Here is a 14,234-nt window from a genome sequence, read left to right on the forward strand (position 1 = left end):
TAATAAGTGAATTTAGCAAGGTCACAGGATACAAGGTCTACATACAAAAGCAACTGTATTTTTATATACTATTAACGACTGGCAGTTTAAATGTAAAAAGCGGGGGCGCCTGGGTGGCTCAGTTGTTAAGCATCTGCCTTCAGCTCAAGTGATGATCCCAGGGTCCTGGGATCGAGCCCCACATCAGGCTTCTTACTCGGTGGGAAGCCTGCTTCTCCCTCTCCCGCTCCCCCTGCTTGTGTTCCCTCTCTGTCTCTCTCTCTCTGTCAAATAAATAAATGAAAATCTTTAAAAATAAATAAATAAAATAAAATAAATGTAAAAAGCGTAATAAAGACTGAGTTTATTTTTGATGCTTGATCACTGACAGCTTTAAGCTCCATGCCTCTCTCTTGCCCTGTATCTGAGCAAGTAAGTAAGAAAGCCCTGCCATTCCTGTGCTGTGGGGGCTGGGGGGGGGGGCCTTTCAAATCTGGCAACTCCAGCCCACCTCGGTTCCACACCCACACCATAGTAAAAACCAGAGCCATCCAGCTTTCCCTTCACTCAGGCTATCCCAGACCAACTTGGGTTTGTCTGCACTGCTCTCCCCCAGAAAACCCCATTATGGAAAAATAAGGCTTTTCAGAGAGCCACTTGATATATGTGTGGTGTCATCAGTCTCCAATTTCCAACACATTCTGGGTGGTGGTAGGGTACGGTTGATCCCATCTGCCGTGGGGGAACAACAAAACAAAACAATACCATTTACAAGAGCACCAAGAAACATGAAATACTTAGGAACAGGTGTAACAAAATACGTGCAAGACTTATACAATGAAAACTACAACACGGTTGATAAAAAGTAAAGATAACCTAAATAAACAGAAAGAGACAGCATGAACAGGAAGACCTAAGGTTGCTATGATGTCAATACTCTCGAAACTGATTTATAGATAAGATGTAATGCCAATCAAATATTGGGATTTTTTTTTTCTAGAAATTGACATGCTGACTCCCACATGTATATGGAAAATCAAGGCCACAGAAAGTTGTGGCAGGGTCATACAAAGAAATGCCATAGAACAGTGAAGATGAAGGGACCCAGAAACTCACATGAACACAAATGAATCTTGGAAATATATTCAACTATAAAAAGCAAACTATGCACGGTAGGACCTAAAGAAAACCTTTATATAAATACAGGGTTTTTTTAAGATTTTATTTATTTGCCAGAGAGAGAGAGAAATCACAAATAGCCAGAGAGGCAGGCAGAGAAGGGGGTGGGGGGAAGCAGGCTCCCTGATGAGCAGAGAGCCCCATGTGGAGCTTGATCCCAGGAGCCTGAGATTGTGACCTGAGCCGAAGGCGGAGGCTTAACCCACTGAGCCACCCAGGCGCCCCTATAAATACGGTTTTAAAACGTGTAATTCATACGTGTACCCAATACCAGAGCCCCAAAATATCTGAAGCAAACACTAATGGATCTGAAGGGAGTAACAGACAATTCTACCATAGTAAGGGGCAATTTTTGTATTCGGATTTCACTGACACACAGGATACCCAGATAGAGCAACAGGCAGTGGCTGACTTGATTAACACTACAACCCCACTGGACCTAGGACACTCCACTGAATAACGGCAGGTCAGACGTTCTTCTCAAGTACTCATGGAACCTTCTTCCAGGACAGACATATAATAGGCCACAAATCTTAAAAATTTAAAAAGACTGAAATCACACAAAGTATCTTTTCTAATCATAATGGAATGAAAATAGAAATCAACATCCAAAGGAAAACTAGAAAATTCACAAATATGTGGAAATTAAACAACACTCTTAAACAACCAATTTGTCGAAGAAGAAATCGCGACAGATATTAGAGACCAATGAGGAAAACAACACATGGAAACTTATAAGATGGAACAAAAGCGGCACGAAGAGGGAAATTTTTAGTTGCAAATGCATATGTTAAAAAAGAAGAAAGTTCTCAAAAAAAGAAAACCCAAAAAACCCTAACTGTACATCTTAAGGTACTAGAAAAAGAAGAGCAAAGTAAGCCCAAAGTTATCAGAAGGAAGGAAATAATAGATTAGAACAGAGATAAATGAAATAAGGAACAAAAAAACAACAGAGAAAATCAAGCCAAAATTTGTTCTTCAAACTAAGGAAACAAAATAACAAAGGACAAGACTTTAAGTCCACTGGATAAGAAAAAAGAGAGAAGACTCCAATTAGTAAAATCAGCAATGAAAGCAGGGACATGGCTATTGTTTTACAGAAATAAAAAGGACTATAAGAGCACTAGGAATATCTATGCCAACAAATTAGATAACCTAGATGAAAATTCCAAACAAACTCCCAGAAATACAGCATCTCCCCAAACTGAGTTATAAAGAAACAGAAAATATGAATGCACTTAGAATTAGGATGTCTGAACTAAAATTTAAAGACAGGAAAAGAATGAGTGTTGACAAAGATATAGAGAAATTCGAACTCCTGGGCGCCCTTGGCTGGAGCGTAAAATGGTACAGCCACTGCGGGGAAAAAAAAAAAAAAAGTTTGACGGTTCCTCAAAAAGTTAAACATAGAATTACCATACGATCTGGCAGTTCCACTCCCAGATATACACCCAAAAGAACTAACAGCAGGGTCTCAGATATTGGCGATATTCCATATTCCGTCCATAAAATCTGTGTGTGCACCTGCACTGCAGTGTTTCTAGCAGAATCATTCACAGCAGCAGAAAGGGAGGAACAAGGCAAGCGGCAGCCAAGAGGTGACTGTAGGAACAGGTGCGGGAGATCCGTGACACGGAGTATTACTCAGCCTTCAATAGGAACAGAATCCTAATACGTGCTATGACATGGACGAATCTTTTTTTTTTTTAAGATTTTATTATTGATTTGAGAGAGTGTGCGCACGAGAAGGGGAGGGGCAGAGGGAGAAGCGGACCCCTGAGCTGAGCAGGGAGCTGGACATGGGACTCGATCCTGGGACTCCAGGATCATGACCTGAGCTGAGGGGGCAGTCACTTAACCAACAGAGCCAACCAGGAGCCCCAACATGGATGAATCTTGAAAACCCTATGTGAAGTGAAATCAGTCAGACATAAAAAGATGGCTGCTGTGTGGTTCTGCTTATATGAGAGAAATTCAAAGAGACAGAAAGGAGATTCAAGGTGACCAGAGGTTGGGAGAGAGGAAATGGCGAGTCACAGGCATGCCTCTCAGATAGGGCAGGTTTGGTTCCAGATCGACACAATAAAGCAAATTTCACAATAAAGTGAGTCAAATGAAGCTTTCGGTTTCCCAGTGAGTGTTAAAGTGCTGTTCAGGGTGACTGGGTGGCTCAGTAGTTAAGCCTCTGCCTTCGGCTCGGGTCATGATCTCAGGGTCCTGGGATGGAGCCCCGCATCGGGCTCCCTACTCAGCGGGAAGCCTGCTTCTCCCTCTCCCACTCCCCCTGCTTGTGTTCCCTCTCTCGTTGTATCTCTCTCTGTCAAATAAATAAATAAAATCTTTTAAAAAAAAGTGCTGTTCACCCTGTATTCTAGTCTGTGAAGTATGTAATAGCATTATGCTTTTAAAAAACCAATGTATACACCTTAATTTAAAAATATTTTTTTAACTAAAAAATGCTAACCATCATCTGAGTTTACGGAGAGTCATACTCTCTGGGCTGGCGGAGGGCCCTGCCTCCACGTTGACGGCTGCTGACCGCTCAGGGCGGTGGTTCCTCAAGGCTGGGGTGGCTGTGGCGATTTCTTAAGTATGACAAGAGAGAAGTTTGCGTACTGAGTGACTCTCGCTTTCACAAATGGTTTCCCCGTAGCACGCGACGCGTCTGATGGCATTTCACCCACGGTAGAACCTCTCTGAAAACTGGAGTCAATCTTCTCACATCCCACTGCTGCTTATCAACTAAGTGTACGTGATATTCTAAGTCCTTTGTTGTCATTTCAAAAATCATCATGGCACCCTCACCTGGAAGGGATTCCAGCTCAAGAAACCACTTTCTTTGCTCACCCCTGAGAGGCAACTCCTCATCCGTTCAAGGTTTTTTGTTTTGTTTTGTTTTTTATTTGACAGAGAGCGACACAGGGAGAGAAGGAACAAAAGCAGAGGGAGAGGGAGAAGCAGGCTCCCCGCTGAGCAGGGAACCTGATGTAGGACTCGATCCCAGGACCCTGAGATCATGACCTGAGCCGAAGGCAGAGCCTTAACCCACTGAGCCACCCAGGTGTCCCTCATCTGTTCAAGTTTAGTCGTGAGAGGGCTGCAATGCTGTGCTATCTCTAGGCTCCACTTCTAACTCTGGCTCTCTTGCTGTTTCCGCTACATCTCAAGTTACTTCCTCCACAGAAGTCTCGAGGCCCTCAAAGTCTTCCGTGAGGGCAGGAATCGCTTCTTCCAAACTCCTACTCAAGAGTTGATATTTTGACCTCCTCTCACGCATCACACGTGTTCTTCATGGCATCTAGACGGTGAATTCTTTCCAGAGGACTTTTTAATTGACTTTGCCCAGATCCATCAGGGGAATCATTGTCTCCGGCAGCTTCCGACTTAGGAAGCATAGTTCTTAAATAATAAGACTCAACCGTTGAAACTGCTCCACGAACCAGGGGCTGAAGAACGGACGTCGTGTTGGTGGACAGCAAAACGACATGAATCTTGTTGTGTGTCTCCGTGAGAACTCCCAGGCGACCGGGCGCTTTGTCAGTGAGAAGCCAGGTTTTGAGAAGAATCTTCCTTTTCTGAGCACTAGGGTCTCAATCGTGGGCTTAAAATATTCAGTAAACCATGTCATAAACAGAGGAGCGGACATCCAGGCTTTGCTGTTCCCTTCCAGGGCACAGACAAGCATTATTCTTCGGGGCCCTGGGACTTTCCAAAGGGAAAATGAGCATCAGCTTCACCTTTGAGTGCCCGGTTCATTCACCACTAAAAAGAGAGTCGGCTTGTCCTTTGAAGCTTAGAAGCCAGGCATTGACTTCTCTTCTCCAGCCACGAAAGCCCCAGATGGCATCTTCTCCCAACAGGAGGCTGTTACATCTACGCCGAAACCATGTTGTTGAGTGTTGCCGCCTTCGTGAATTAGCTGAGCTGGAACTTCTGGATAATTTGCTGCTGCTGCTCCGTCAGCACCTGCTGCTTCTTGTACTTTCACGTTCTTCCTTCTGCCTTGTGAACCCACCTCGGCAAGCTTCAGACCGTTCTCCTGCAGCCTGCCCGCCTGGCTCAGCCTTCACAGCACGGAATAGAGTGTGGGCCTTGCTCTGGCTTAGGCTTTGGCTTCAGGGAATGTGATGGCTGCTTTGATCTCCTCTCCAGGGCCCTCAGACCTTCTCCATCGCAGCGATAAGGCTGTGTCGCTTTCTTAGCACTTGCGTGTTCACCGAAGAAGCACTTCTAATATATGGTTTTTTTTAAAGATTTTATTTATTTACTTGACAGAGATCAGAAGCAGGCACAGAGGCAGGCAGAGGGAGAGGGAGCAGGCTCCCCGATGAGCAGAGAGCCCGATGCGGGACTCGATCCCAGGACCTTGAGACCATGACCTGAGCCGAAGGCACAGGCTTTAACCCACCGAGCCACCCAGGTGCCCTGAAGGAGCACTTTTAATCTCCCCCAAGGACTTCCTCTGCGCTCACAACGTGGCTGGCAGTTTGGCTCACGGGCCTAACTTCCGGGCCATCTCAGCTTGCAGTAGGCCTTCCTCGCTGAGCTCCATCCTTCCTGGCTTTTGATTTAAACTGAGGAGAGACGTCGGTCTCTTCCTTTCAGAGGCCATTGGGGGGTTATGAATTGGCCTGAGTTCCCTAGTGTTTGTCTCAGGAAATGGGAAGAGCCAAGGAGAGAGTGGGAGAAGGGGAACGGCGGGCCCCTGGGGCAGTCAGGCCACGCCACGTTCATGGGCAGACTTCACGGCCTCACAGCGCGGCTCACAGCAATCCGAGACGAAGACAACAGCACATCGGAAAGCCCGGGCCACAGATCATCATGGGATGGAAGCTGGGAATCCTGCAGGAATTAGCAAACAGTGACACAGAGACATGTGGCAAGCAGATGCTGTCGGAAAAAGGGCGTCAAAAGACGTCGCCTGCCGCGGGGTTGTCGCAAACTTCCATTTGTGAGAACCGGACCTGCGAAGCACCATAATTAGAGCAAAGCCCGTACTGTTTGGCGGGTACAGAACCTCTATTTGAGGTGCTGGAACATTCTGGGAATGGACAGCAGTGATGGTTGCACAGCATTAATGTACTTAATGTCACTGAACTATATACTTACAAATGGTTAAACCGGTCATTTTTGTGTTACATATATTTTGTCATAATAAAAAAAAAGAAACTGTAAAAAACTCTCCCGTATCACATACAGTATAATTCTGGGTGTTGCTGAGGGACGCACACCTGTGACTGAGAAAAGTATAAAGAAGTCCAGGATCCTGCCCCAGGTGTCCTCCCTTGCACCTGCCTCGTTCTGTGTCTTGATACAGGCCACAGCTCACTGAAGGTTGGAAATACATGAGAACAGAGGTTGACAGGATTAGGAAGCAATGCGGCGCCTTTACCAGGAAGCACTGAGCCTACTGTGGAGAAGTGAAGACAGGGCCCTTATTCATGGGGTGACAGCAGGTCACTTACTCTCCTGGACCCCCGTCACTCCAAACCCCATCTCCTACCACAGCTCTGCCTCAAACACCCCCTCCATGTGCTCCCCCACGGAGGAACCTTTCACTGCTCTCAAAGCTCTGGGTCTGACCTTCAACTCAGCACGCATCTCTCCAGCCTCTGGGCAGGGGCAGACTGAACTGGGATCTATCTGGTTCCCACCTCTGTTGAAATCGGGAAAGTCCCTTGGGCACCTCTGCCTCCCACCCCCGCCTCCTCCAAGAATCCCTGGCCCAGACTTTGCTGAATAATGGGGACAGGAAAGTGCAACGCACTCTCACTTCCCCTTCTCAGGATGCACGTGGTCCAGCTTTCTGCCCCATGACCAGGGATGGGGTGGGCTGGGCTTTCCTCTCTTCTCCGGGCAGACAGGCTTGGTGCCCAGGCCCCCGGCCACTCCTACCCCAAAGCAACATGTCCCTGTTCCTGAGACCCATGTGAGGGGGCCGGCTCCCTCCCCTCAGAGGGCAGGTCGGGTCTGGGGGCGCAGAGGAGACACAGCTCCGGGTTCACGGTGTTGGAAGTGACAGGTCCTCCAACACACTCACTGTGTGCAAGAGAATAAGGGGGTGGTGGGAATGGAGTCCCGGAGGGAGGGCTCACTACCCAAAGGGAACTCCTTAGGGACAGGGACCCCCTCATCCCTAGTGCAGTGCCCTCAGGCTTCCAGACCAGGTGGGTGGACAGACAGACCAACAAGGGGCAGCAGTCACAGGGAAGTAGCCCTTCCTACTTTGCTACCCGGCTCGGGGAGGAGCTCCCTGGTATTGGCCGTGTGGAGACTGAGGGGTGGGGTGGAGGTAAGGAACCAGAGAAAGCCAGGATAGCACATGTGTCCATTTGAGGAAGGCGGGGGGAGAGTGTGTGTGTGTGTGTGCACAGTGGGGGGGTGGCTGTGGAGTCCTACCACACCTCGGTGGCATCTAAGGCTTCCTTCTGAGTCTGGGGGCCTACACCCCTGACCTGCCCTGTTTCCTGGGACAAAACCCTGGCTCTGTTTAGGGCCCTCCCTGTCCACTCCTGGGCTCCGAGCAGGAGAGGAAAGGGCAAGCAGAGACTTCCATCTGTTCTGCCTCCCAGTCCAGGAGAGAAGACCCGGAGCACAGGGTGGTCACACCGAGCCAGCCCCTCCACTGGGCCCGTCAGCCTGGGGCTGGCCACCGGGTCCCTGTGGCACTTCTGCCGGCCAAATGAGGCCCTGGGCTGTTCAGGCCCCCACCCCCAGCCTGTGACGGCCACAGCAGATGGGCGGAGTGCAGGGACAACACTCGGTGAGGGGGGCAGGGAATGCAGGAGCCAGCCCCCCTGTGAAGCCTCGCTAGAGGCCTTCGTCACCGTCGTACTTGGTGCCAACTAACAACTCTCATTTCAAGTTCTAAAACCAGCCAGTGGCTGTGTGTGTTGAATAACTTGCCAAATTTCACCGTCAGAATTTCTTGTAGAACAACAAATTTCCATGTAATTTTGAGCTTGTGACCAACTGTCCGGCAAGTTAATAATAATAATTATAATAACTATTATAGAATTCTGGTGGCGTCAAACTGCCACAGAAGTGTGCCCAGAGTAAAATGCTTAGCTGGCACCTCAGGAGTGCCCACACTGGGGACACAGTCTATCTCCAAAGTCACACAGCTGGAGAACCAACCAAACTTTCTGAAACAACACTTCTAACAGGTTCTTCACGATTTCCTAACATGCACGTGTGTGTGTGTGTGTCCATTCCAGCCTCTGGCCTGTGCAGTGTACTGGGCTAGGACCAGGCTCCTTGGGCCACTGAAGTCCTGGTTTTCGTTGGTAACCCAGGAAGAGATGACCATTCTGGGGAGGGAGCAAGCAGTCCCAGGCTACTCCGGCCTTCGAGAAGCTCCACTGGGTCAAGGCCAATGACAGTGAATCTGCTTTGGGCACAGGCACGGAGTGTGCAAACCTTTCCGGAAGGGAATGGACACATCTGGGCTTTAAAGGGCCGCCTTTCATCTCCACGATCTCACTTCTTAGAATTTAACCAGAAGAGAAGTCTTCACGACTACAAAAAGGCAAGCAGAAGAGGTCCGACCCGAGCGGTTTCCGCCGGCAAGCAATGATAAAACCTAACTGTCGGGGCGCCTGGGTGGCTCAGTGGGTTAAATCCCCTGCCTTCAGCTCAGGTCGTGATCCCAGGGTCCTGGGATCGAGCCCCACATGGGGCTCTCTGCTCAGCAGGAGCCTGCTTCCCTTCCTCTCTCTCTGCCTGCCTCTCTTCCTGCCTCTGATCCCTGTCAAATTAATAAATTAAAAAAGAAAATCTTTAAAAAAAAAAAACAAACAAACCTAACCATCTACCAAGAGGGGATGGCAAAGTGAAAGAATGGGCCCAGCCACATGAAAGGACCTGTTAAGCTTTTAAACAGTGACCGTGTAGACACAGCCTGAGCAGACCCAAGCACGAAGCTCGGTTCCTAGTGACCGTGGAGGCCCTTAGTGCCCCAAGGGAGGCACTGTCCCCAGAGGTACCGCCTTCACACCTGGCTCTGTGCCCTCAGATGCCAGAAGGTGACAGCAGTCACCCCACATCTGGGGGGTCCCCCATCAGATCAAGAGAGACACCACACCGACGAAATCCCCTTGCCTAAAAACTCAAACCTGAATCTGCTCACATTTCTGGATCCACCCACCAATTCAGAAGAAAGTCAGAGGAGCACCGAAAAGGCCACCTAGAAACCCGGTCAGGGGAATGCCATACATCTCTTCAAGAGCAGATTCCAGTGAAAAATAAATAAGATGGGGAGAGGAGCGAAGAAATCTCAAGACTAACTCGTGATCTTACTTAGATCCTGGGAACGTGAACACCGGCTGGATTTTTGAGGAGGGTAAGAAAATCCCTGCTTGTCAGATGGGACACTGGCCCGGTGTCCCACTGACACGGTTATGGCGTCTGAAACCCACCTCCCACCCACATACGACCGGATGCAGGAGAGCCGGCCCACATGCTGCTGCCGATGGTCTGGGGAAGATAAGCACAGAATCGGAAGTCAGAGTTGAGAAACCTACGGCAATTTTCCACAGTGACTTTGTCTGTGGGGTCCCCTCGTAAAATGATGGGCTTTCTGGAAAGGAAAGGAGCTGCTGGCCAAGGTCCTTGGATTCCAGCCCCAAAGTGGTCACTGCTCGTGGCTTATTTAGTCCCTCTGGATCTCAGTTTTCCCATCTATAAAATGGGAACAGAGCCACGTCTTTCTTAGGTTTGCTGGGAGAGCAAAAGTTAGTAAGAGCCAAAAAACACCCTTCAAAAAATGAAAAGTGCCAAACCAAAGCACACGGCGACTTTGTAACAACCCCAGTGTGGCCAGGGTCCTGTCCTCGCCCTGCTCCCCACATAGCCCCACTCGCCCTGCTTCCTCCTCCATCAGGTGCCACCAGGGCCAATAATAATACCACTGATAATAGATTAATTCACATACCACCGGTCAAAACATAGATCATCAACCCTGCTCTGTGCACCCGGAGTCTCCAGTAAATCTCCTGAGAGCACCCCATGGACGGATGGGGCTTGGGGAGAACAGCAGTCCCTGCCCCCGTGTCCCGACCAGCTTCAGGCTGCAGTGTGACAACACAGGCCAACACCGTGCAGGTACACATGGGCCGGGACCTCACGGGCCTTCCTCCTGGGACAGGCCTGAGTCCTAGTGCACTGTTCTGGGCCTGCCCCTCCTCATAGCAGCAGAGCAGGTCATCTCTGCTGTGTGGCCCTTCGGGGAACAGTGGGGTGTGGTGCGGGCCTTCCGTGTGGCTTCCCATTGGCTCAAAGCAGACTTTGACCCTGCAAAGCTCAACCAGCAGGAGCAGAGGGGTCAGAGGGCTACCGAGGGCAGGGGTGTGCCCAACGGCCACATGTCCCAGCTCAGGTGGGCCGCCGAGGCCCTGGGAAGCAGCCAGAAACTGCTTGCTCTTCACGAGACAATGAGTCCACTGTTGACTGGCCGGGGCCTTGATTAATATTTGCAAAAGGAGCACAGTGGAAAATTCCATCTGGGCGGAGGCGGACCACAGGGCATGTCAACAACCTCAACGGCCTTGTTCTCGCAGGGATGGATGAGCCTGAGAAAACAAAGGCCTGACAGAGGTGACAGGACCTGAGGCTGTCAGGGCCCTTGGGTCCAGAGGAATTCCCTTACTTGGGTCCCAAAGGCACTAATTTGTTTTTTTGTCCTGCCTTCCCTGACCCCAAATTTACACGGCATCTTGAGCCCTTCAACCTTCTTCCTATCTCCTCAGAATCTCCAACAGCCCTGCCCGGCCCGGAGAGGAGATGTGTCCGCCCCAGGTCACAGACAGGGAAACTGGGGCTCCATGGGCAGCAGCTAGCAGCTGGTGCGCAGCACAGCCAGGCAAGCCCTGGAGTCCCAGCCACCAGTGGCGTCTCCAGAGCCTGTCCCGGGGAGTCTGGGGTCAGGACCCCCAGGCACTAGCGGCAGTCTTGCGGGCTCTGGGAGGGGCCCTGACCATCACCCCGCCAGAGGAGGGGGAAGAGGAGAAAAAGGAAGAAGCCCAGAGTGGCTCTCCTGGGTAGCCAGGTTCGTAAGCACCACCTGGGGGGGAAGGGGTGCATCCACGGGGCCTCCTAAATCCCCAGCACTGAGGCCCTTTGACAAACCCAAAACAGGAAGAATTCCTGGCTGAAGGGCCCGGGCCCGAGGACCTCCAAGGTTCCTTCCCTCCCAGGCTCGGCTCACCTCTCTCTTCATTCTCTTCTCTGCCCCATGGTACAGGAAAGGAAACTGAGGCTCTGGGAAGAGCAGTGACTTGCCACAGGTCACAGAGAGAAAGGGGACATGGAGACCACTGGGGATTCAGTGGCCCTGCCTCCGGTTTATAAACCCCCCGCGTGGGGCGCCTGGGTGGCTCAGTCGTTAAGTGTCTGTCTGCCTTCTGCTCAGGTCAGGATCCCAGGGTCCTGGGATCGAGCCCCGTCTCAGGCTCCTTGCTCAGCCGGAAGCCTGCTTCTCCCTCTCCCACTCCCCCTGCTTGTGTTCCCTCTCTCGCTATCTTTCTGTCATATAAATAAATAAAAATAAAATAAAATAAAGCCACCGCGTTATTGGACCTATGTAGCCAAACAAATGGTGTCCCTTTCAGCAGGGTCCTCAAAGGCTGCATGCTTGATCCACAAGGACCTCTCACAGGAGACACTTTCTGGAATGACCTTCCAAGCCAGTGTGGACCCCCGGCCCTCGCCCAAGAAAACAGGCAGCCATAGCTTGCTTGCTCACAGGGAACACCAGCTGTGGCTGCGGGGCCTTCCTCTCCACACCTCACCCCGCAGTCCTGTGTGCAGAGCCGGCCGTGGGCATCCGCACCAACCAGGAGCCCCAGAGGGTCGGGGCGGTGTCAGCACCGTGCCCCCAGACCTCCTCCCCCAGGGCCCCTCCATCCAACCCCTCCACCCCATGCTCTGTGACCTCCACACCAAACTCACCTCCCCCCTTCAGCCACCAGCTCCTTCCCCTGTACAAGGAACCCCCACCTCTTCTTTTCTTAAAACCACCCCTACCCCACTCCCATCTCTGAGCCCACTTTCTCCCCTTCTTGCCAAAGCCACCCCTGATAGCCAGTGATGTAAGTGATGTAAGTCAGGCCAACCCTGACCATTTGATCCAGGGGGACTGCTCCCTCACCCCTGGATTTGCTCCCCCCATATACGTCTGACTCATAAACCTTACCTCCCGGTTTCATCTCTGTAATCCTGCTTGTCCCCGAAACCCTTGCACTCAGCCCCGCGCTCCCACAGCAAGGCTTGCTGGGGCACACAGCTGTATATAGCTGGCGCAGCTCAGAGCCTGGCCCATGACACTCAGCTGTCCACCAAGGGAATACGTACCTTCTTGCTCGTCTTGGGAGGGGCACTGCCCTGCACAGCCACCCAGGTGGCCTTTATAAGGCTTAAAACTGTCCCCCCACTAAAACTCTGCTGTCGCTCCTTGGCACCACGGGACAAAGTTCACGATCTCCACCTGGCCTGTGAGGCTGTCTCCAACAGCAATTTCCCAGCAGGGCGGGAACATATGCCCTTGAACATGCACTCATCTCATTCATTCTTGGCCCGAGAGTGCCCATCTGCCACAGCAACTGTGTATTCATTCACCTTTGCACCCCAGGACTGGCACCCTACTGGTGTTTGCTGAGAAGACAGATAATTATCTGGGCTGGAAATGGTCTCAGGGACCACAGGGTTCAAAGCAATTCGGAGAGGTTGAGTAAGGGGCCGAGGGTGAGGCAGCCCCAGGCAAGGATGAGCTAGGAATTAGACCAGTCCTCTAGAAACATCACCTGGAGCCCCACACGGACGCAGGCCAAAGCCTCAGGTGACCTTGAGGCTGGGTCCAGTCCATGCAGGCCCAAATCTGAACCCCACAGGTGAGCCAGGCTTGGCACACAGTAGGACCTCAGCAAAGAGAAACAAACAAAAAACAGCTGTTTGACAAAGTCAACCTCTAGCCAGCTGACAGCTCCCTCCAGAAGTCTCACTGCCCTCCCTAGGCCTTGGTCTCTTCATCCGCTAACAAGGCCTGCAAGTTCAACTGGCCTTGAGTGGGTCTCCCTAACCTCGTCCTTTGCAAGCAGAGGGGACGAAGCAGCGGAGTTCCGAGCTCTGCCATCCACTGGCAGCCCGACTAATTTTTGTTAACCTGTCCTCACATCACTGTGTCTCAAAGTATGGTTTCAGCAGCCAGCGGGCGTCAAAACTACCTGGGCCAGAGCCCAGCGGAACCCAGGGGTCCCCTCGGAATCTGAGGGCGGGCCCGGGATTTGCATTTAAGGCGGCTCCGAGACTCCGGCGCGCAGTGAAACCCGTGTGGCGCGGCTGCAAGCCCACAGCAGCCCCGGCTTCCGCCTTCCGAGACCCAAGAGTTCTCTTCAGACCTCGTTTTGTGGAAACAAACACACACCAGAGAAGCTGGGGGTGGGGGAGGGGGGTATTTCGATCACCCTAACAACATACAACTTAGTTCCTGCGAAGAACTAGTTCTCCAAAGAACTCCACGAGGCTTCGGATGCCCGCGTCGCCCCCCCCCTCCGCCCCCGGCTCCGCCAGCCCTTTGGTTTCGGGGGCTGGGCCTTTGCGTAAAGTGGGGCTCCAGCCTCGGCGGCCAGCCCGGCTCTTCCCGACTCCCCCGCTCCCCGGCCCGAGGCCGCCTGGGGCTCCGGGACTGCGGTCAGGCCAGAGGGCGGGCGGCCGGGGGGTCGGAGGGTCGGGGCATGTCCCCCAGCTACTTACCCTCGGCGGCCGGAACAGGGGGCTGCGACGGAGCGGGCGGCAGCGAACCGGCCCCGGGTCCCGCTCCCCTCTAACTGGCGGCGCCGGCGTCCGCCGCGCTCTCCGCGGCCTGCAGGGGAGCCACGGGTGGGCGGGAGGTTAGACTCGGGCCCGCCCGAGGGCGCGTGTGCAATCGCGCACCTGGCTCAGTGCTTGCACGTGTGCGCGGGGCCCCGGGAGCGCCCCGCCGGCTGGTGCTGGGCCCGTCATGTGCCCCGCGGCGATGGGACGCGGCCCATCCCAGAGAGCCCCGGCAGGCCTGGGCGCTCCTGAGTTCCCCACCCAGGGAG

General features: G+C 52.3%; 1 protein-coding gene across 1 annotated transcript in view; it reads right to left on the bottom strand.

The window, feature by feature from the left end:
- CHDH (choline dehydrogenase) overlaps positions 1 to 13,982 on the bottom strand; it is a 37,906-nt gene extending 23,924 nt beyond the window's left edge. The window contains exon 1 of the mRNA XM_032868330.1: positions 13,906 to 13,982. The gene's annotated coding sequence lies outside the window, so the exon portion shown is untranslated. The remainder of the gene's footprint in view (positions 1 to 13,905) is intronic.
- Positions 13,983 to 14,234: the final 252 nt, after the last annotated feature.

Source organism: Lontra canadensis, unplaced genomic scaffold (genome assembly GCF_010015895.1).
Source record: "Lontra canadensis isolate GAN:19392208 unplaced genomic scaffold, GSC_riverotter_1.0 scaffold35, whole genome shotgun sequence".
NCBI lineage: Eukaryota > Metazoa > Chordata > Mammalia > Carnivora > Mustelidae > Lontra > Lontra canadensis.